Genomic DNA, 22,346 nt, shown 5'->3' with positions numbered 1-22,346 from the left:
AGAAGTCCTCTCATGTTGAGCATGTCTAACCCAGGAGCTATTACCTGAAGGTCATGGGAACAACGCAGGCTTACACAAGAGGGAGTCACAGAGACCAAGCACTTCCCTGTTGCGATATAATCACAATGCTAGCTGTTTTTGTTGTTCTTAACATTACCACAATGCAGATATTGCCTTGGCATTAACAATGACCTGCAAGAAGTATTATTATTGCCATTTCCCATTTGTGAGAATGAGACAGGGAGGTTGAGGTAGGGGGCCTGGCTCCCTGAGAGTGGCCCTCCTCTCTCTGTTTGCTTTCATCCTCAGAGTAGCTTCCACCAGGTGAAAAAAAATGGTAACAAGTTGCAGATTAAAAAACAATTTTTTAAAATATTATAACATCTAGAGGAAGAGAGGAAGGACATTTTCCCCCCAGAAGCTCTGAACAAATGCATCTCTCTTCATCTCTCATGATCCCAGGTTGGTTTCTTAACTGACCTGCCGCCAGGGGAATCCTGTGTGCTGATTGGCTGAGGCTAGGGCTACCTGAACCAATCACCATGGCAAGGATAGGTTAACCAGAGAGAGTTAAAATAGTTAGAGGGCATCTGGAGCTGGGAAGGAGGTCAGTCATTCCTGCCACCTAACTCTATAGACACCACAGTGGGAGAAGGTCAGAAGGGCAGTGAGGGCACAATGTCCACACAGCACCTTTCAATCACCCATTGTAAGCGTCTGCGATGAAGGAGCCCTTTGTGTAGCAAACACAAAGCTGGCACGCTGCCTCACCCATGGTAAGCACACAGCATAAGTGAACATTAAATCCATGCGGAGTGATTAAATCTAACATTTGTAAGCTATGCTGCTTAAGGACAACAAATACAGTTTGAAAATATTCTTGAACATTAACACACAGAATACTCCATTCCTTTAAAAATCAAAATAGGTACAAGAGGATTGGATTTTGTGTAAATATGGTGCTTAGAAATTTGGGGACAGAAGTAAATTTGTTTTCATTGAGCTAGAAATACATTTTAATCTTTTTTTTTCAGTAGTTTTTACTTTGTGATTGATCCATTCTTTTAATATAAACTTTTAATATTGAAATAATTTTAGATTTGCAGAACAACTGCATGGTTGGTCATGAGAGTTCCTATATACCCTTCTCCCAGTTTCCCCATTGTTAACATGACGCATTACCGTTGTAATGTCACAACAAGGAAACGAGCATGGTACATTACCATTCGCTGAGCTCCAGACTGTATTTGAATTTAACAGTTTTTCCACTAATGCCCTTTTTCTGTCCCCGGATCTGATCCAGGATACCACATGGCATTGTTTCCTCTGCTTTGATGTGAGTTAGTAGTCCAAATCATAGCACACTGTCTCAAAAATGGGGCAAGCCAAATAAAATAGTGTTTACCTCAGATGCTTCCTGGGTAAGATTTGCCAGTTGGCAAAAGCCTATTTATGTGATTCCACCGGTTTATGACAGAAGCTGACACAGCCTCCAGGTGAAGGGCACAGGCTATGAACTCAGGCTGTCTGCGTTCAAATCTGGCTTCGAACATTTAGCCCAAAGTCTGACTTGGGCAAGCTCCTTAATCTCCTATGTCTTATTTTCCTCGGCTGTAAAAGGGGAGAGAATAGTAGTACCTACCTTATTGGGTGGTTTGAGGATTAAATGTGATTATTTTTGCAAAGCACAAGGAATGGTATCTCTGGCTATGTTCTTAGTCTTATTATTTTGAGTAGGGGCTGCTTTGAAGTTTAATTTTCTTAGAGCTCTTTAATGTGAACTAATAATGTAAACAGAAGTCCAGAAATACTTATTTTATGCTATTTAAAATAAACTCTTCCCAAATACTTTGAAGTACTTCAGAAGTGGCAGTTACCTATAACCAACTGATCTCATTACAACTTTCAAATTGTGTGTATCAACCTGTGTATTCAGGTTCAGTTTTTTTAAGCCTATTTACTACATTTTTTTTCTTCAAAATCATAAAGGCTAATGCACATACGCACATGATTAGGAAATAGTATTATAGACGGCATAGATATACATATTTCACCATCTCTACTCTCTTCCATTCCCCACTGCATCCCTCTAAAGCAAAGGACCCCCAGGCTCACACCTTGCATTTTTATTTATTTTTTAAATCTTTATTGTTGAAAGTATTACATATATCCCTTCCACCAACCCCCCTCATGGCCTCCACCCACTAGGCCTTCATCGCCCTATTGTCTATGTCCATGGGTTATGCATATCCTATATAATAAAAGCCTAATATGCTAAGTGTCTGACTGTTAGACCGTTCGACCAGTCACTATGATGTGCACTGGCCTGTGCACTCTCGCAATCCGGGATCCCTCGGGGGATGTCGGAGAGTCAGTTTTGGCCCGATCCCTGCAGGCCAGGCCAAGCCAAGGAATCCCACTCGTGCACAAATTCGTGCACCAGACCTCTAGTATACATATAAACACCTTGAATTTTTATGCTGGTTTTCCAGGTACTCATTCAGATTTCCTTGGAACTTCCTGTTATTTTGCTTTCTATATGTCTTTTCTGTTTTAATTTTCAATTGTTGCCTTGTTCCTCCTCCCTTTTAAAAATAACTGTTTCGTATGGAAAAAATTCAATATATTTAGCAGTGGAGAGGATAATGACCCCTTTACTCAGCTTTAAAAATGATCCACTCAGATCAGTTTTGTTTCTTACTTTTTCCCGCCATTCCTTGCCCGTCCTTCCCCATTTCGTTTTGAAGCAAATCTCAGACTTGTCTGAATATTTTCAGTTTGTATGTTCAGGTTCCCCTTTTAAAGTGTAATTACAATATCATTATCAGACATTTCAAAATAAGCAGTATTTCATAAATATCAAGCCATTTTTACATTTCCTTCATTTGCCCATGCATGTTCCTTTTTAAATATGCAGTTTGTTTGAGTTGAGATTGAAACTAGGTTCATGAAATGAGATTATTTAATATGTCTCCTTAGTCTTTTTTTAATTGATAGGTTCTTTTTCCATCTCTCTATTTTTTTCTTTTATAAATATTTTGTTGTATAGACTGTGACATTTGTCCCCGTAGACTTTCCCACACTGGATTTTGCTGACTACTTCCTTATGTCATTATTAACACACTAGAGGCCCAGTGCCTGGATTCGTGCACCGGTGGGGTCCCTTGGCCTGACCTGCGCCCTCTTGCAATCAGGACCCCCCTCGGGGGATGTCGGAGAGCCGGTTTTCGGCCTGATCCCCACAGGCTAGGCCGAGGGACCCCACCAGTGCACGAATCCATGCACTGGGCCGGTTTTGGCCCAATCCCCGCAGGCCAGGCTGAGGGACCCCACTGGTGCATGAATCCGTGCACTGAGCCTCTAGTATGCATATAAGATCTTTGGTTAATCTCTTCCCACCCTTTCCCCTCCCCCTTCCCTCTGAGATTCATCAGTCTGTTCCATGTTTCCATGCCTGTGTGTTGAGCGTTTACTCCCTGGTGGTCAGTGCACATCATAGCTACTGGTCAAACGGTTGGTCGCTTAGGCTTTTATATATATATATAGATTCTTCTGTTCCTTATATTGTGAAGAAGTAGAGGCTTGATCATTTTTAGATTTGATTTGTGATGCTAGGAGCCAGCCATCGAAGGATATTGCCAAGATCTATTAACTCATTAGTGGATGCTCAGTATTGACATTTGAATTTTATCATTCTCTCTTCATTTATTGGCTTGAATACATGTATAAAGAGAAACTTTGTGTTCTAAATTAGTTACTCCAAGGTGTTGTTTTTATTTTAAAAAGGTAGAATAAATGCTTGATTCTTTTCTTTTATTATTTATTTTTCAAAATAATAAGTTGGTTACCTCCAAAGATCACAAACTAAAGGTGATCATAGAGGCTTTCTTAAAAAAAATTAGTGTTGTTATGAATGTTTTTATTAATGTAAAAATTAAGATTGTTATTGTGGATATTGGCATATTTGATGTAGTTCAATCCTTTGCATTTTCATTCCTATATGTATTTTGTCCCATCTCTGCCTATTTTCAGGTGTGGCTTTGTTAAGTCGGGTGCTGTGTTCTTGACCCAATATTAGCTGTGTCAACTTACCTGCTTTCTACTATAACAAGGTCTTCTCCATGCATCTTTTACCTTTCCTGCCCCAGATCTGGAATTTGCTTTTTCTCTAAAGATCCCTGGTTGCTTTTGGTGGAAAATGATATTTAGAGCTCATGATCTAGTCATAAGGTATATAATACACATTGACACTAGGTTTGTGGAGGTTTCTAGATCTTTTCAATGGTCCAAGCTAGGGATTTTTAACAGGTAAAATATGTAGTAAATTCAGGACAACAAGAGTTTTTTCCTAGTCTCTTTTATCTTCAACTTGTCTTCTTTCTATGGTACTGAAAAATCTCAGTACTTTAGAGGCTGAGCTTGATGGGATTAAAACATCATCTGATTAATTACTTCACCTCACATTATACACACCAGTGTGACTTAATTGTAATATCAGTACTACCATCAAGAACATGATTACTGAATACAGCTGAAAACATATTTTAAAAAGTTTTTTTGTTCTTTGACCTATCCCACTAGGAGTGTGCAGATGACTGTGTTTTAAGATTACTTGGATTGGTTCTTCTCTTATAACACTAACTAGCTACCAGCTTTGTTTTATTTTGTATTCTTAGGAATTATTTTAAAAGTTAATTTTGGTCTGTGTGGTTCAGTTGGTTGGGCGTTGTCCATTCCCAGTTCCATTCCCGGTCAGGGCACATGCCAGGGTTGCTGGCTCGACGCCAGGTAAGGGGCGGGCAGTAGGCAGCCAATTAGTATTATTCTCTCATATCAAAGTTTCTCTCTTCTCCCTTCCTCTCTCTCCCCCTCTTAAAAAAAAAAAAAGAAGAAATCAATAAACTAGTCTTTAAGATTTTTAAATTTTGTTTTATACTTGTGTAAAGTATATTCTATAACAGGTTTGTTTGCAGAAATCTACCTTCTGTTCATGTCCTTTTCACCCTACTTTCTTCCTTTCCATTGAAGACCATTAAAAAAGTTATGGTTGCTTTTGGGTTGGAGGGGGCTTAGGTGCAGCCTTCTTTGATCGTCTCAAACCTGGGTTCATTTGATACCAGCTGCCTGCACCGTGCTGCTGAAGTTCATCCCCAGCGAGATCAAAGTCGTTTACCTGAGGTGTACTGGTGGGGAAGTCAGTGCCCTATCTGCCCCGGCCCCCTGGGTCTGTCTCTAAAAAAGCTTGGTGATGACATCTCCAAAGCAACCAGTGTTTGGAGGGTCTGAGGATTACAGTGAAACTGACCCTTAGAACATAGAGGCCCAGAATGAGGCAGTGCCTTCTGCTTCTGCCGATCATCAAAGCCCTCAAAGAGCCACCAAGAGACAGAAAGAAGCAAAAAATCATACAACAGGAAATGCTCTAACTCCTTCCCCATAAGAGGAGGTAAAGCCCTTGAATCATGTTGCTCTTCTCCTTGATATCATGTAACTTAAGAACTATGGTATAAAGTTAATACATCTTATGTTACATGATAAAGAGAAAAGAGAGAGAAGAAAAAGCATATAGTTGCTTTATTTAGGTGAATATGTATATGGATATATATACACACACATATAACAAAATAAAGGGGGAATACTCATGATAATTACAGCCTACAGTTCTGTAACTCGTCATGTGGTTATAGTTGGTATTTATATGAATATTTCCTTTGCTTTCAGCAAGCACCTCAACTGGTTGTGGTTCTTTACTGGTGGGTGACCCAAACCTTCATTCCTGAAGGGTTTAAGATGTTAGCAGTTCTGCCTGAATTGGATTGTTTTAATTTTCCATTGACTTTAATCACTAGGAGATGTCCAAAGGAATCTCCTATATTCAGACACACTCTTCCTTACCTCCATGGTGCAGTCGTGTCCAACTCCCCCTTCACAGTCAGGATCAGTCACCCTCCAGCCCAGGAACTCCCTTCTGGTAATTCAGAGCTGAAGCGGTCAGGTGGCAGTCTTAACTTCCAGTTCCAGGGAATCCTTGTTGTATCTCCTGTTGGAACTAAGACTTCTAGGCCAGCAGAGTATAAAGTCGTAGGAACAGGAAGGAAACATTTTGCCAGCAGGTCCTGGAAGTAATAGTGTGTGGTGTCACTTCCATTTCCACCCCTGGATTCCCGGGAATCTGGCTGTGGGAGAAACAGCACCATACAGTGGACGCTGACTCAGAGCATATGCAGCCTCCCAGAGAACCTTGTCTCAGCCCTGCAAGGTGTCTCCACATAGCTGGCCCTGTACCTGAGTCTGCAAGAGGCCACTCCCCTGTTCTGCCAAACCCACTGCTGCAGGATGGTGGCGAACATGGTAAGACCTGTGAATTCCCTGATCATAGGTGGACTCATTGCATCACTTCATTTGCTGTGAAGTGAGTTCCTTAATCAGAAGCAAAGCGGTGTGGAGTGCCACCGTGGTGGATAAGGTGTTCCATAAGTCCATGGTAGTGTGGCAAAAGCATTGCGTGACCAAGCACAGTGAGCCACCAGGTGCACTGCTTAAAGATTCCCCACAGGGAGGACTGGCCTGCCCCGCTGTCCTTCACTGATGTCTCCAAAGGGGCAGACGTGCTGTAGCTGTCCACTTTCGGGGGGTGCCTGCATCTGGTGCAGACCCATCTGTAAACCAGGCCCGAGTCTTTCTCCACCAGCTGATAAAAGGGGATGATGCCCCATGAGGCCAGAGGTGCAGGCTGGCAGAGCGAAGGTGGTCAGCAGGCGTGGGAACTGTGGGCATCTGGGCCACTGCTTTAAGGAACTGACTTGTGCCTTCAGGGCCTGCTAAGGTCCAGTCTCCTAGGAACCACTCGCATTTGATGATGGAGTGCTGTTGGGCACATCCAACTTTATAGTTTGATGAGTCAACTAACAGCCAGTTCATGATGGCCAGCTCGGGTCCGATGGTAACTTGGTGGCTCATGGGTAAGCATTAGGTCTCTGTGAAGGCCCAATGGCAGGCCAAGAGCTGTTTCTCTGAGGAGAGTAGCCATCCACAGAGGATGGCAGGGCTTTGCTCTGGAATCCTAAGGACCCGCCGTATGATTCATCTATAGATTTTGCCAAAGGCTCCAAACGGCACCCTGTCTGCACTGCCTCTTCCAGCACCATCGATTGTCTGCTGGTCCCCATGGCAGAGCAGGTTGCACAGCAGCGTGGACCTGTTGCAGAGCCGTCCTTCGTTAGGGGCCCAACGCAAAAGAAACGAGCAGCTTTTCTAGTCACTGGGTAAAGGGGCTGGAGTAACACACCCAGACTATGTTGCCTCCAAAATCCCAAGAGGGACACCCCATTATGGAGGGCAGTTTGCTTTACTTGGTCTGAAGTAAATACCTCACCGAAAACTACCTCATAGAAACACCCAGGATGTTTCATCAAATATCTGGCTACCCCATGGTAATATTAACCATCACACATCCTTCTAAAAGTGAAATATACATTCTATCCATAAATAAACATTGTAATGTTTTTCTCCTTTTTGTTTTAGTTCAGATGAACATAACATATAAAACAAGCTTTTGTGTTTTTTTTGATATTTACTTTAGACTGTGTTTGGTTCTTTTTGAAGTTGGAAGGTTTTTACTTTTGGCTGCACACCTATGGAAAATTTGTGTCTCCATTAAAAACAATTATTGATTGATTGATTTTATTTCTTAAATGTATCTTTGTTGTTGAAAGCATTACAAATGTCCCCTTTTTTCCCATTGACTCCCCCCCCAGGCCTTCACCACACTATTATTTGTTAGAAGAAGGAAAGGAGGGAGAGAGGGAGGGAGGAATGGAGAGGGAGAGAGAGAGAGAGAGAGAGAGAGAGAGAGAGAACGAGAGAGTGCCCACGAGAGATTCGTTGTTCCATTTATTGATACATTCATTGGTTGATTCTTGTTGTGCCCTGACCAGGGATCGCACCCACAACCTTGGCATATCGGGACAACATTCTAACAACTGAACTACCCATCCAGGGTGATGTGTCTCCATTTTCAAAAAGTGATCATAGTTCAGGGAATAAAAGTTGATAGAAAAGTCTGTTTTCCTTGTTTATTATTAGTGAACAATTAGATCTCATTGTCAGTAAAAATGGATGGCTGCAGCTTCCAAACTATTGAGCCTGTGCTAATAAATGCAACAGTTGTTCATAATTTGGTGGTAAATGACCTTTAAGTGTAGATGTTTACAGAAGCTGTCCTTGGGGAACAATTTAACTTCCAAATGACACCCCTGAGTACTTGTTATCATTTAAATATGCTTCCTTTTGTCAATAATAGAATAACAAATACTGGTTAGATTTCTAATGTTGATTCAGATACCAGGAAACCTGCTGTATAAATTAGTGTACACTTGATTTATATTGACCAAAATTTTTTTACATTGCTGTGTTACAGGTCAAGGTGACATGCATTTAAATGCATTCTAGACCAGAGGTCAGACTTGACTGACATGAGTGCTTACGCTGGTTTTAATTAACTTTTAAATATTATCCTAAAATTCCTTCTCAAGCACCAGTTATTAGGAAGAGGATTGAAATGAATTTAGGACATTAGTGGAGACCTTATTTTAAAAATCGATACTCTTGATCTTTCCCATAAAAATTATTGGAGTAAATTATTGCTACACTTTATCTTATAATTTGTATGGAAATCAGATCTGCTTTTTCCATGATAGACTCTGAATTCATATTCTGTGGGCTTTCCATTGATGGTTTTGCAGAAATAATCTGAGATAGCATTGAGAAAAGCAAAGTAATGAGCAAAGTCTTACCTGCTACAGAACGTACTTTATCAAGCAAGTTCATTTTCTCAGTACTATGAACTTTTCCACTGATGATGCATGTGGAGGGAGGGTGGTTTGCAGGGTGAGGATGTGGATTAGATTTGCCGGCCATTCATTAGTAGCCCAGAGTGGTAGATGGTTTAGGGAAGCTTTAGTCACAATCTGCTTTGCCTTTTGAGAGAATATCTTCCAAATGAATGCTGCTTCTTTTGCATATTAATATTGTTGGATAAAAATAATTTGCTTTTAGTGTAGAGATTTTCTCATTTGTGCCCCATGTAAGAAGGTCAAATTCAAAAGTTTAGAACTGAAATATACAAAGGTTTTGATTTTTCTCAACCATGAAGATCTTCATTGTCAATCAAAAAGTGTGCTTTGCGGGGGAGGGCTATAAGGGGTCAATGGGAATAAAAAGGGGCATATGTCATACTTTCAGCAATAAAGGTGTGTTTTTTTTTTAAAGTGTGCCTTGGATTCCGTATGAACTGTTATCCATGTAAGCAAAGCTACCTTCCAGAGCAGAGAAGACACCAACCTGACCATCTTCCAACGGCAGATACCTAGGAAGTCCAGTTTAGTTTCAGCCACACTGTGCTTCCTTAGCCTGTAGCTTTGTGCCTACGTTTCACGCACCCAAAATAGCATCGACCCCTATTGTCCACGAGGGCAAAAGAAGAGGCAGCGTTGAAAATGCTAATAAGAGAAGGGGAAGTGGAGATGATAAAAATTGAAAGTGATGAGAGAATGACAAATGTTGCTTGTGTGTGTGAGATGAATCATTCAATAGTGGGAATGAAGCTGAAGGACAGAGGGGAGAGTCGTGCAGCCTTTCCTGTAAGTGGACATGGCACTTAAGAGGTGACTGACAAATGGAAGATTTTGGGGTGTCAGCACCAACTTCGGGTGCCCGGTGCTAAGGGAGAAGGCAGGGAGAATGGGAAAAAGACAATTGTTGATGTGATGGTACTGCTGGTGGATGGAACACCGTCCAAATGAAGGGTTGGGCTTCCACTGCAAACGACTAGCTGCTAAAGCTGTGGTGCTCGGACATGGCTGCATCCGGGAATCACCCAGAGATCTTTACAATCCACGATGTCTGGGTCCCGCCCTTCGAGAGCCTGGTGGTGCCAGGGTATGAATTGAGCATCAGAATTGTTACCAGCTCCCTGGGTGATTCTATTAAACAGTCCAAGTTGAGACCTGAACTAAAGATGTCCCCAACAAGCTCGTGGAGATCATTTGCCCCAACACATCCGTGGTTCTTGGGAGCGATAAAAAAATACCGATTTTCAGGCTCTATCCCCAGAGGTTGTGATGGAATTAGGGCTCAGGCTGTGGTATGGTTTAAAAACTCTCCAGGTGATTTTGATTTGTACCTAATCCCCAAAACTGAGGGATGGGTGGCTTACCCTGTTTTGAAAAAGATGCCCCGTACAGTGGACATGTAGCATGAAGGTAGAAGCATCGGCTTTGATTTAAAGCTTTAGAGCAGCGGTGGGGAACGCCTGGCCCGAGAAATCACTTGGTCTGGCCCTGCCAAGGCATTAGGGGTGAGTTAATTAAATGTTTGACCAAATAGAGCAGGCTAATTTTTAAGGTGATAATTTTGTATGGCCCTCGGATGATGTTATAAATATCCAAATGGCCCTTGGCAGAAAAAAGGTTCCCCACCCCTGCTTTAAAGGATCGGTGCACATTCTGATTCAGCAAAAGTGCACCTAAGACTGAGCGCCGAAACCATACTTGCGTCTATAGATCCATAAACATATGAACTTAAAAAAGGCTTTCTGCCCTCAGCCACTTTGAGGAACTTCTCCGGAGTGTCGTAACTAAGCTTCGGAGCGAGGCGCTTGGTTCCACATTCTTGCAAGTCACTAGTTTCCTTGAACCTCATGTCCCTTAAAGTGCCTACCTCGGTTTCTCACAAGGATCCAATGTAGGTCCCGAGCCTGTAGGAAGAACTCCCTTTGCGGGAAAGCTGTTGCTATTTTGAATACTTCTCATTAAGTTTTGCCAGTAGGGATTAATATGCCCTATATTTCACCTTCCTTTTATCCAGAATGAAAATTTTTCTTTTTTTCTCATCTTTGAATACTTCAGCATTTAATTCACTGCTTTAATTGAATTCTCTTTCCAAGCAGTGCTTTCCTTGCAGTGTTTTCCAATTAAAGAATGAAATCTAAAGCGTCCTGGTCCCTCAAATGCAAGAACACATGAAGAACGTTGGTTATGTGGTTAAATCAGCCGTCGTTGAGAACCGCGTTTTATTGGTCAGAGGGCTTGGATGAAATTCCCCTTGTTTTGCTGTGCTTTGGATTCCCAACTGTTGGCAGGCAAAACCATGACTTCGTTTCCTGCTTTCTGCAGATAAGAGAAGGTGTTCTGAGCAGCAGCCAGAAGAGTAACCTGCATTTGTAAATGTTTTAGCGTATGGCTCTGGCCGGGCACTGGGATGGGGCCAGTTCCCACGCAGACCTATTTTGGTGTGCTTTGCTGTGGGCAGAAGTAGGACTTTGCCTCCTGACTCATCAGAGCTCAGGGTTAGCCAGGTTCAGAGGAGGCCAGCGTTAACAAACGTCAGTTTAACCCGGAGCGTTGTTTTTGAAGCTGCTGCCATGACCCTGGCATCTTCCTTTCAGTGAGTTCTGGGCCTAGAAGGTTCTTTGGAGCTCATCTTTCTGGGGTTCATCATCTAAGCCCCTGGCTGGGGAGGCTGGCAGGCTTTTTAATTGGAAGTTTAGCTCAGAATTGATGTGATTTGCTGTGAGCACGTTCTCATACTGAGTGCTCTGTGGGGCCTGATGAGGGGGCTGGCGGGGTGAACCAGGCAGGGGATGTGCGGTGTGAGGCACAACTTCATCAGCTTCAGTATTTACTTACATTCATTGATTCAAGCAGTAGCTCTTGATGACCTATGGTGTACCAGGCACGTCCTGGGCCCTGGGGATGCATCACTTTCAGCAGTTTTCTTTCCAAGACCCTCAAGACATTCCAGATTTCTCTCTCATAGGGATTCTTCCTCTTTGTGAACACAGCATACACTAGAGTCAACTAATTCTGTATGGCTTTGTGGAGAGCTAAACATATAAATACGGTTATGTTAGCAAGCTTTAATGTGACTAAACGGTTAACCTCAGTTTCCTTATCTTTAAAATGGGCTGTCTGTCGTAGCTAACCCATAAGGCCGTTGCCCGGATTAAGTGATATAATGCATGTGAAATGCACTGCCTTGGAAAAAGGTGACCCAGAGCCCAGAGAGCCCACATGGTAGGACTTCATTTTTATGGGGGAAACGTGCCTAAGTCTTATGGATTGCCCAGGCAAGTAAATAGGCGCTTCTAAAGAAGTCTTCTTTTGATACTTTGCCATCGTTTGCTTGAGGCGTGTGCATCTAGGAGAGTGCACAGAGCAGAAGGCACCTGGCTGGAAGGTGCTCCAGACCTGGGTTCTCACCTGCACGGGCCTCCTCACACCTCGGTCCCCTCCTTTGTAAGACGGGAGAATGCTAGCACCGAGAGTTGTGAGGCTGAAGACGGAATTGAGATCATCAGTGAAAAGCACCTCGTATTGCTTGGGGAATGTACTGAAAACACAGTTGCTGTTGTTTTCCAAGATCTGAAAAGCAGGAGGATCATGGCGGGTTCTCTTGATAGCAAGCTGGGCATGAAAGCACTCCTTTCGCCTCTTCATGTGTCATCTCTGCCTCCGACCTGGGCAGCCCGCTCTCCTGCTCAGAGCCACCTCCTAGGGCCCGGAGTCTCCTGGGTGGACCCCGCAGGAGGAAGGGGCACGCGGGTTCTGCTGCGGAGGGTGGGAGGGAGCCTGCTGTGATTCTAGTGCTGTGAGAGGCCTTTTTGCTGTGCAGTTATTCTCCACTGGACAGACGCCAGCTGCCCTGGGGCCAGGGTCTCACCCATTGGGTCCCGAGGCCTCTGGCCTCGGTTCTGCCCGAGTGGTCTGGGGAGGGAGGGGGTCATGCTCATGCCCAATGGGGATGTTCCTGGGCGTGCAAGGGATTGGAAAGTAACGTTTGAAACATGTGCCCAGTTCATTGGGGGTTAATTTAGGCAGCCAAAGAGTTGTCCAGGATTGTTACTAATACTGGAGAGGAACTTGAAACAGAAACTCGGTACAAAAGATGGTCCATGTACAATGAGTTTTGGTAATTCAAGGAAGTGTTTTGTAATGTGTTAAGTCAAAATATAGGAAACACTTTTCGCCATAAAGAAATGGATATGGAAGTGCCCGAAACTGGCTTATTAAATAATACTGGTTAGACATGATTTAAAACTTTGTGCGTGTGTTTTACTCTTAGATTATGTGAAAGTTGGATTTCATCACTCCTGTTTGACCTGTCCAGTGTTTGCTTCTGTTGGCGGCCCCAGGTCTGTGCAGGAGCCTTCGCTGTAGGAAGCACTGTGGGCTACGAACTGTCCTCCAGAATGTCTGTGGACAGTTTTGTACCTAAGCCTTTATAAACAGTTCTACTGATTTTCCTCAAGGGGTATACAGACTGTTCTTACATGAATATGGGTAGACGCCACTATAAGTTGGCTATGCTGCTGTCATTTTGAAAGAGTAAAAATTAGAATTGTAAAAATTTTACCATTTTGTAGATTTGGAGGGTTTCTTTAGAGCAACATTGACTTTATGTTGGAGATATGTTCATTTTTACTGGCCATATCTCATAGCATCAGTTTATCAAAATGAAGACATATTACTCTTTGAAAGCACCTCAGCATATTTTGAAGCGATCACTTGCTTAAGTAATAGATTTGTAACATTGTAAGGTAGTTAATTTAAAGGATAGCTCCGTGAAAGTTGGATGGAGATGATAAAGAGCAGTGCCGTCGAACCTCTTTGCTCTTAGTCTAGCATGCAGAGGAAGCAAAGCATGTATCGGTTATGAAGTAGCATAATTAGTCAGTGTAGCTGAGTAAGTCAGGTCTTTGAATGCCTGGTTGGTGCCAGCTCCAGGCAATTGACAGCTGTAAGGCATGATTCGAGCCCTCAAGGAGCTTGCGGTTTAGCTGTGCACCAGCCGACACAGTCTCCATGAAGCAGTGATGCATGCTTTATGGTAGGACACAGCAAAATAGCAGGTTGTATGGAATTGAGATTTGGAGAATGAGATCAGTAAAGTATCTGGGAGACTTTCTGCAGGAAATTGTGCGTAAGGTGCATTGTGAAGCCTAAGTAGGATTCAGATAAGTAGATGGAAAGGATAGGGCTTTGGTGAAGGAACCCAACTCCCCAAAAGAAAGAAAGATGTGGGTGAACATTTTATGGCGGAGATGGGAAGAGAGCAGTGGCCAGTGCGCAGTGGTGGGTAGAGAATGGCATATGTTGGGCACATGGGCCACATGGCAGAGGTCCCCATGGAGGACCCCCTTTGTTCTGTCTGCTCCTGGAGGGTGGACAGCAGCCAGGGGGTGGGGACAGGAGGGCACATTCTAGCAGGTGGGGTGTCTGAGTTGCTTTGGGCGGATGGGTGCTGAGGAGAGAATGCCCATCGCTGGCATTAGTGATGAGAAACTGAAATCTGATAACTTTGTGCAGAAATCAACAGGATGGCATAGCATGTTTTTGAACAGCAAAGTGGCATGAAAATGGGAAATCATGTTGATTAAGCTTAGCTTGGTGTACAGGTGCCAAAGGGGGAGTGATTAGAATCCTCTGTGGGACAGTGGCTGTGGCCCAGGCTGGACTAAGGGGATGCAGAAGTGACCAGGAGGAAGGTCTGGACTGGACAGTGGCATAGGGCTGACATGAGAGGTCCTGAACAGAACGTCAGGGGCTTTAGAAACTGTCTGGAATTGGCAGCTAATAGAAAAGAATGAACAAAACAATAAAATTAAGTGCCCTCCACCTCATCTCTGCTTACCTCTAGGCACTTCCTGCCGTTCATGCCTGAGCTGCTCCTGGCCCTCAGTTGTGGGAGGATTGGGGTTCCCATGACTCTGAGTCTCGTCCCTGGGCCCGCAGGAAGCCTATCCTGCTCCCCTTCTCATAGTTAGTTAGCTGTGTTTTCCTTTCCCAAACCAGTTCTAGTTTCACTTCCTCCCAGTAGCCAGCGATGAGATTTTCACTTTTGCCCAAGAGTTTTCTTCTTACTCCCTCATCTTCAAACCTGTAAGCCAGTGAGTGATGGTTCCCTGTGGCAGTGCTGGCTTCCATGTGGAAAGCTGGCTCCCACATGTGGCTGGAGGTCACTCTGTTCAGATGATGCTTGAGACTCAAGCTGATTCTGGCTTTTCCTGGACAGGAACGTTGGGGAGAAGGGACCACACAACAGAATGATGGCTGACCAGGGAGGATCATAAACAGCCAGCTGCACTGAGCCACATCTGCCTTGAGCAAAAGAATTCCTAGATAATACGAGAGCATCCATCCTCCTTGGGATCCGGGTGGGAGAATGGGTGGGGTTGGTGCTGCTTCCGATAATTCTATTTCTTCTCCCTAGAACAGTGATGGCGAACCTATGACACGCGTGTCAGAGGTGACACGCGAACTCATTTTTTTGGTTGATTTTTCTTTGTTAAATGGCATTTAAATATATAAAATAAATATCAAAAATATAAGTCTTTGTTTTACTATGGTTGCAAATATCAAAAAATTTCTATATGTGACACGGCACCAGAGTTAAGTTAGGGTTTTTCAAAATGCTGGCACGCCGAGCTCAAAAGGTTCGCCATCACTGCCCTAGAACCTGGTTGGTGTTCAGTTCCATTGAAGCATGTGGGTAGGCGAGGCACTGGGTGGTTAGGGGGCCCAGCGGAGTTCTGGAGAAGGCAGAGGGGGGCGGAACAAGGTGGAGAAAGAGCCTGTGGAGATGAGAACCTTTGAGGAGCAGTTTGGGGTTGGGGAGGGAATGGAAGTCAGATTGCAGTGAGTTAGGGAGCTGGACAGAGAGTGAGGAAAATGAGTGTGGGCCCAGCCAGATGCTTTGGCTGAAAGAAGGGAGAGATCAGAGCGCAGAAGGGAAAGAGGGTCAGGAAGGCTTTTCCTAAGTCAGAACACGGTGAGTGTTTCAGGGTCCGGGAAAGGAGGCGGTGGTGTGAGCTGGGGGTTGTGCAGGGAGGGAGTGGAAGGGGACGAAGCCTCCAGGGAGGCCAGCTGCTGTTGTGGGCGTTGCTTTTCAGCCCCAGAGAGTCTGGGATTAGGAAGGAACTTCAAGCAGCCTTGTCCCCTAGAAATAGGATGATGCCAGCCACATAGGGACCTAAACTTCTCTAGCAGCCATGTTTTAAAAAGTAAAAAGAAACAGATGAAATGAATTATAATAACATATTAGCCCAACAAATCCAAAATACTATTTCAAATGTCATCAATGTAAAAGCTATGGAGATATTTTATATTCTTTCCCATTGTAATTCTTTGGAATGTGGTGTGTGTGTTTTTTAAAAAAATATATTTTATTGATTTTTTTACAGAGAGGAAGGGAGAGGGATAGAGAGTCAGAAACATTGATGAGAGAGAAACATCGATCAGCTGCCTCTTGCACACTCCCCACTGGGGATGTGCCCGCAGCCAAGGTACATGCCCTTGACCGGAATCCAACCCGGGACCCTTGTGTCCGCAGGCTGACACTCTATCCACTGAGCCAAACCGGCCAGGGCTGTGGTGTGTTTTTTACACTCACAGGACGCCACCACTCGGACTAGCCGCATTTCAAACGCCCAACAGCACTGTGGCCAGTGCTGCTGTCCTGGGCAAGGCAGACTGAGAGAGACGGAGGGGTCCCACTTACAGCCAGCGCTGTGGTGGGGAAGGAATAAAGGTATCCGTTTGGGGAGCTGAAATCTCAAGTTTTAGCTTCTGTGGCTACTGTTGAGAATGTAATCTCACTATTATTTGCCTGCACTGCCCACATGAATACTGTCATGTGCTTGGTGTGGGCTCAGAGGAAGGGTATTGTGCTTGGGGTCAGCCTGGCTTTGAATGGAGCTGTGGAGCTAGGGAGCAGTGTTCAAGGGCGCGAGTCACTCTCTGGGCTCAGTTTCGAGCTCTACCACTTGCCAGCTGTGAGCCACTGAGCAGGTTACTTTACTGCCTGTGCCTCCGTTTCCTGATCTCTAACATGGGGGTAGTAACCACACTTGAGACCGTAAATTTTAAAAGATATTGGAGTTCATGTTAAACATCATTATAGATTCTTCTAAAACCTTTCTAGGGACTAGCATTGTATGAAATGTTATTGGAGGTTGGAGTTTAAACAAAAAAATTGTCTCCTTCAGTTCTGTGTTTTCCTGTGGGAAAATATGAAAACATAAAGTTTCACATTTACCAAATTAACGAACGTGGAGCAGTAATTAATGTATTAGTCTTAGGAGGTCCTCGCCTTAGGGTAGGTGATATACTCTTTAAAATATTTCACAAATGGGGAGCAAACTTGAATTCAGAAGCTCTGGTGATTCTGGGACGTGTGCCATAAGGCAGCTTGCCTCTAATTGCATCCCAAGTTAGAAGAAATTTTTTATTAAGAATATCTGAATGGCCCTAGCCCTGTTTTGCTCGGTGGGTAGAGCGTTGACTTGCAGACTGAGTGTCCTGGGTTCATTTCCGGTCAAGGTTACATGCCCAGATTGCAGGCTCAACCCTTAGTGGGGGGCATGCAGGAGGTGGCTGATTAATGATTCTTTCTCCTCATTGACTATTCTATCTCCCTCTCCCTCTCCATTCCTCTCTGAAATCAATAAAAATATGTTTTTTTAAGAAAGGATATCTGAATGAAGAGGCCTTTAGGATGCAGCTGGGAACAGGGGGAGGGGAAACCAGGGCAGTAGAAACCTTGTAAAAGCTACTGCGCATGTGCCCTTTATCTGTCAGTCAATGTCCCTTTTTTCAAATGAGCTTTTACAATAACCAGATGGCTGGGGCCCCTCCCTCAGTGAGGATGCAGGAACCTGCCTGCCTGCTTATGTCCAGCTCAGCCCTTCTGACTGAGCCCGAAGTCGGCTTTTGCCTACAAAAGTGGAAAATGTGCCTGATAAAAATGTTTAGTCTGCAGGGCCTCCTTTTATTTATCATATCAGAAAAGAACAATGTTTTGTTGTGTTGTGGTCAAAATAGAAGCCGACCTTGCTTGTTCACAAAAGCTCAAACCCTGGAGATAAGGGGGGCAAAATAATAGAGTACAATGGAAAGAGTAGAGTGTAATTATTTGTAGCTTGTCAAGTGAAGCCCTTTCAAGCCCCGAGTGATTCAAATCTGGGAACTCTGCACAATTCTATAAACGAACCACAACCAGCATCAGAGAGATCTCCGCTGGCCCGCAGACAGCGCTGAAATTGCATCAGTTTGTCATGCACTGAGCGCGCCAGCCTCACACAATATCATTTGGTTGCAAATGGGCCTGCCCCCGAAGCCCTGGAGCACACTCCGTGGTATCTGACTCTTGGCCTGCGATTTGTCATGTCCCTGCAGCTATCAGTGTACAGTAATTTTAATAGATTCTGATGGTTTCCTTGTAGAAACACAGGATGCATCTGGTTTGGGCACAGGACACCGGAGAGACGCCTCTGGCGAAGGCCACGGGAGTGTGTGCAGAAAAACTGGAGATTCATTTTGTTTCATTAAAAATGGGTTTTAGGTGCTAGCATTGTGTTTTCTGAATTAAAGAAAGAATAATTCCCTGCACAGTTTAATAGCCGTAAAAACACATTGCTTGTTTTTTTCTTTAAAGTGGTTACCTCTCAAGAAATGTATCGCTGGCAGCAGTCTCTTAGAAGTCACAGCTGTAATTATGGAATCAGTCGAATGTCATTGTTTAGTTAGCCCCTTGCTACTCAAAATGTGGGCCCTGGATGGGTAGCGGTGGTGGGAGCTTGTTAGAAAGTGAGATTCTCAGTGGCTCCACCCCCCAAGCAGTCTGCGTTCTCACAAAACCCCCGAGGATGTACAGGAGCATTACAGCTGGAGAAGCTGAGAACCGAAGGCTTAGAGCACAGGCCCCAGAGCCAAAGGCATCTGTGTTTAAACTCCCTCTCTCTGACTCATTAAGTTTGACTCTGGGCAGTTTGGTCCATGTGCTAAACTTCAGATTCCTCCTCTATTGAGTGGGGATTATATAGCTACATCATAGGGCTATTTTGAGGTTTAAATACAATTATAGGTACATAGAGACACAAAAACTCTACCTAGACCTCTCTATGTATAGTGCCTGACATAGAGAAAGCACATAGTACTAGTAAATGAAGGGTGTGTAGCGGTAACTTCATGGACTTTGCCGTAAGAGTCTTAAGACTTGTCTAATCGTGAAAGAATCACTGAAATAATTTCCACGGTGCAGGGACTGTGGGTTCTGTAGATGAACTGCAGCTGCCTGTGGCTGCCTCCCCCCCCCCCCCCCCACACACACACCCACGTATCTTGTTAACCTTTGTCCCACAGCATTGTTCTTTCACGACTTAGAATACATGGTGGAGCCATGGACAGTGCTGGCTGCTCAAAGAGGTGTACAAAATGGACCCTCTGACTCCCAGAGGTTGGGCTGGGTGCCATCTCAGTGTGGACCAGACTCTGGTCCCAGCGCCCTGCTCTGGGCGCCTGGCCTCCTGTCTTAGTCTCTAGGTCTTGCTGGAGGTGCTCAGGGCTCTCTCTGTGTCCCCAAATCCTCCTGATCGTCATAGGCAGGGGACAGGCACTTTTCCCTAGTATGGACCTGGGAAAAAAATACAGAGACAACAATGAACAGCCAGCTATAAAACAACTTCCATTTTTCCTAGAAAACAGTATTATTCCCTCTCTTTCCCCCCCCCCCCCCACCCCTACCATTAATCTCTCACTCTCTCTCTGTAAATGTGAAGTTTTCAGTTCATTGGCTTTTACAATTATGAATAAGAACATAAAACTTTAGTTAAGTTACCCAAATATGCAGTTTATTTTCGTATCTGGATCAGTTAAAGCAGTAGAGGTGGGAGGGTATATAGGGAGAAGTGGGAGTGGGAGAGGGAGTGGGTGAAGCTGGGACGGAGTGTAGGCCTGGACGGGGCAGGCCAAGGCGGAGGAAAGCAGAGAAAGGAGCAGGGAGTGCGAGACCTTCTAAGAGGAATCAACTTGGCTACTGAAATTTGTTCAGTGTCAGCTAACTAGCTCGTCAGTGTTCCAAAAATTAGGAGGTAACTGTCTTTCAACACGGGTTCCCAGTCTTGAAATTGCATGTAAAATCCTGCATGTATGTGTTTGTTTCCACAGAGGTCTTCAGGTTTGCAAATCTGTGACCCCAAGAAGAGTTGAGAATCCCTCTAAATCACATCTCCAAATGCCCTCCTGCCGAAGCTGAAACTGTTCAGTTGTATTTCTGTATATTTAACATTTTCCCTTTTTTTAAGTTGCAAATATTAGCATCTTTCTGTATTTGTTATATATGGCTAGGATCTAGTTAAATCTCTGATGGGTCTTGAAATGAACAAATGGCCTATCTTTCTGAATATTGCCATTTTTTTTTTCTTTTCAAATTTCAAACTAATTTGATTAATTGGTTGCTTTAGTGATGGTTAGCTTCTGCCATAACTCTGTGGATTTCTATTAATGTTTGCGTATTACATTAAAGTGTTAATATATCCAATAAGCTTTCAAAACTGTCAGAAATGTATTACTCAAGATTGTCACATCATTGATTCCTACAGAACTTTGCCTGGCTGGATTGATATATATTTTCTGTGGTAATCTCACTGGGTCTGTAGAGGAAGCAGATTTAGTGTCAGAGTATTAATGAACACTATTTGATTTATTCAACTGAATATGCAAGTACCCATTTTAACTTAGGAAATTAGAATTTGGAAGTCTTGTATATGAACATTTTCTAACTTTTCTTTGGGTTCCTATAGGAATAAGTTGGTCTGACATGAATTCTAAATTTTTTTCTACATATTGTTCTATTGAATTAGCTTTAGTTGTTTCTTTATCTGACAAAACATTATTTGGCTCAATAAAGTCTGTACTCAATAATTACAGCCCAGCCTAAGATGACTCACCTTAAACTTCAGTAACAGAGAATGAGAAATAGGGAGTGTAAAGGGTGACAGGTGAAGATTAAAAGTCTGGCTGGAAGAGTGAGGATGGGAGATTGAATGACAGGTACCAGGGAGTAGGGGGAGCTGTGTGGTTACCAAAGGTGAGGAGCATCGTTCTGCTGAGGGCTCTGTGTTCTAGTGGGAGGTGTTCGCCTCTCTGAATGGGTAGCCGAAGATGTTTACCTGGCTCCTTAGAAAAATGCATCCACGTCAGAAAGAAAAGTACATTTGTACCAACAATGCCTCTAACAGTTGTACCAGGTTGGCACATATATTCTTAAGAATCCATTGGCCATTTCAGAGGCATGTTTTTTTGGAAAAAGACATATATTTGAAATGAGATGGGTATAGGCAGTTTAGAAGTAAACAGGTCGAACGTTTTTTTTTTTTTTTAAAAGCACGAGTGAAGGGCTGGCCTTGAGTAGGGGAGCGGCGCCCTTCCTTTGTGAGGATCAACAGAAGAAGGGAGATGGATTTGTAGGGCTGGATGGGGGCACGTCAGCAACCAGCCCTCTGTGCTGGAGGGCTCCCCCATTTTCTTGGGTGTTGCTTTCTTCCCACTTGTCTCCCGCCTCTTCTCCTCAAACTTATTCTCTGTGTTCCATCTGGAACAGACCCGATTGCTCACAGCCGGGCCCCGGCCCCTCCTGTGTTTGTGCCTTTCACCTCTGGGCTTGGTATGCCCTGCAGCCCGCCCCCCACCCCCACCTTTGTATCATCCTCTTTAGTGCATGCTCTGAGAGTTGTGGTTTTCTCTTCAGTCCTTTATAATAATGCCTAGTTATCTGTGACAGTTTTTGGTCTACTAATAGTGCCCTTCCTGTTTTCTAATGTGGACATAGATTTGTTATTTCAAAATATACCTCGAATGTCATTTCTAGGAACTTAGGGCAGGAGGAAAAGGCTACAGCCGAGGCTCAGCCCTCAACTTAACCCAGTATCCAGCACCCGGGGCCCTGACTTTCATGGATGAGTAGGAAGCTAAGGAATCGGTGGATTTTGCATGTAGACCGAGGTTTGGAGGATTCTGGGTTTGTGAGAAGGAAGAGCAAATGCACTGAAATGGAACTGGGTGTAGTGTGTGCTTGAGGACCGGGAGGACCAAGTGGTTGGTCTCAGGAGGGTCAGGAGTACAGATGGTCATAGGTAAGGGAGAGACCAAGGAGACCTACAGCTTCATGGTGATAGCTCAGACGTGCTTTTTTTTGAAAAGTCTTGCTACCCTTGCATCCTCTGCACATTTCTAAAGGTAACCTTTTATTCAGTTCAGGTTTATACTTCTTGAGTTTCTCTTTTGTATGTACACACACTCAGTTATCCCTGATATATCACCATCTCTTATTATATCCATTTCTTATTGTTCCTTTCATAACAAGTAATATACTATTAATAATTTTCCATTCTTGATTATTTTTCCAGTCTATATATCCTGGAGAATATTCCTTATGAGTTCAGGCAGCATGGTACTTCTGTATCATTTTATCCAACTAGTCTCCAATGTTTGAGCATTTGGGTAGTTTTA

The sequence above is a fragment of the Myotis brandtii genome, unplaced genomic scaffold (assembly GCF_000412655.1).
Source record: "Myotis brandtii unplaced genomic scaffold, ASM41265v1 scaffold1076, whole genome shotgun sequence".
Lineage (NCBI taxonomy): Eukaryota > Metazoa > Chordata > Mammalia > Chiroptera > Vespertilionidae > Myotis > Myotis brandtii.
Note: the sequence above shows the minus strand (reverse complement) of the source record.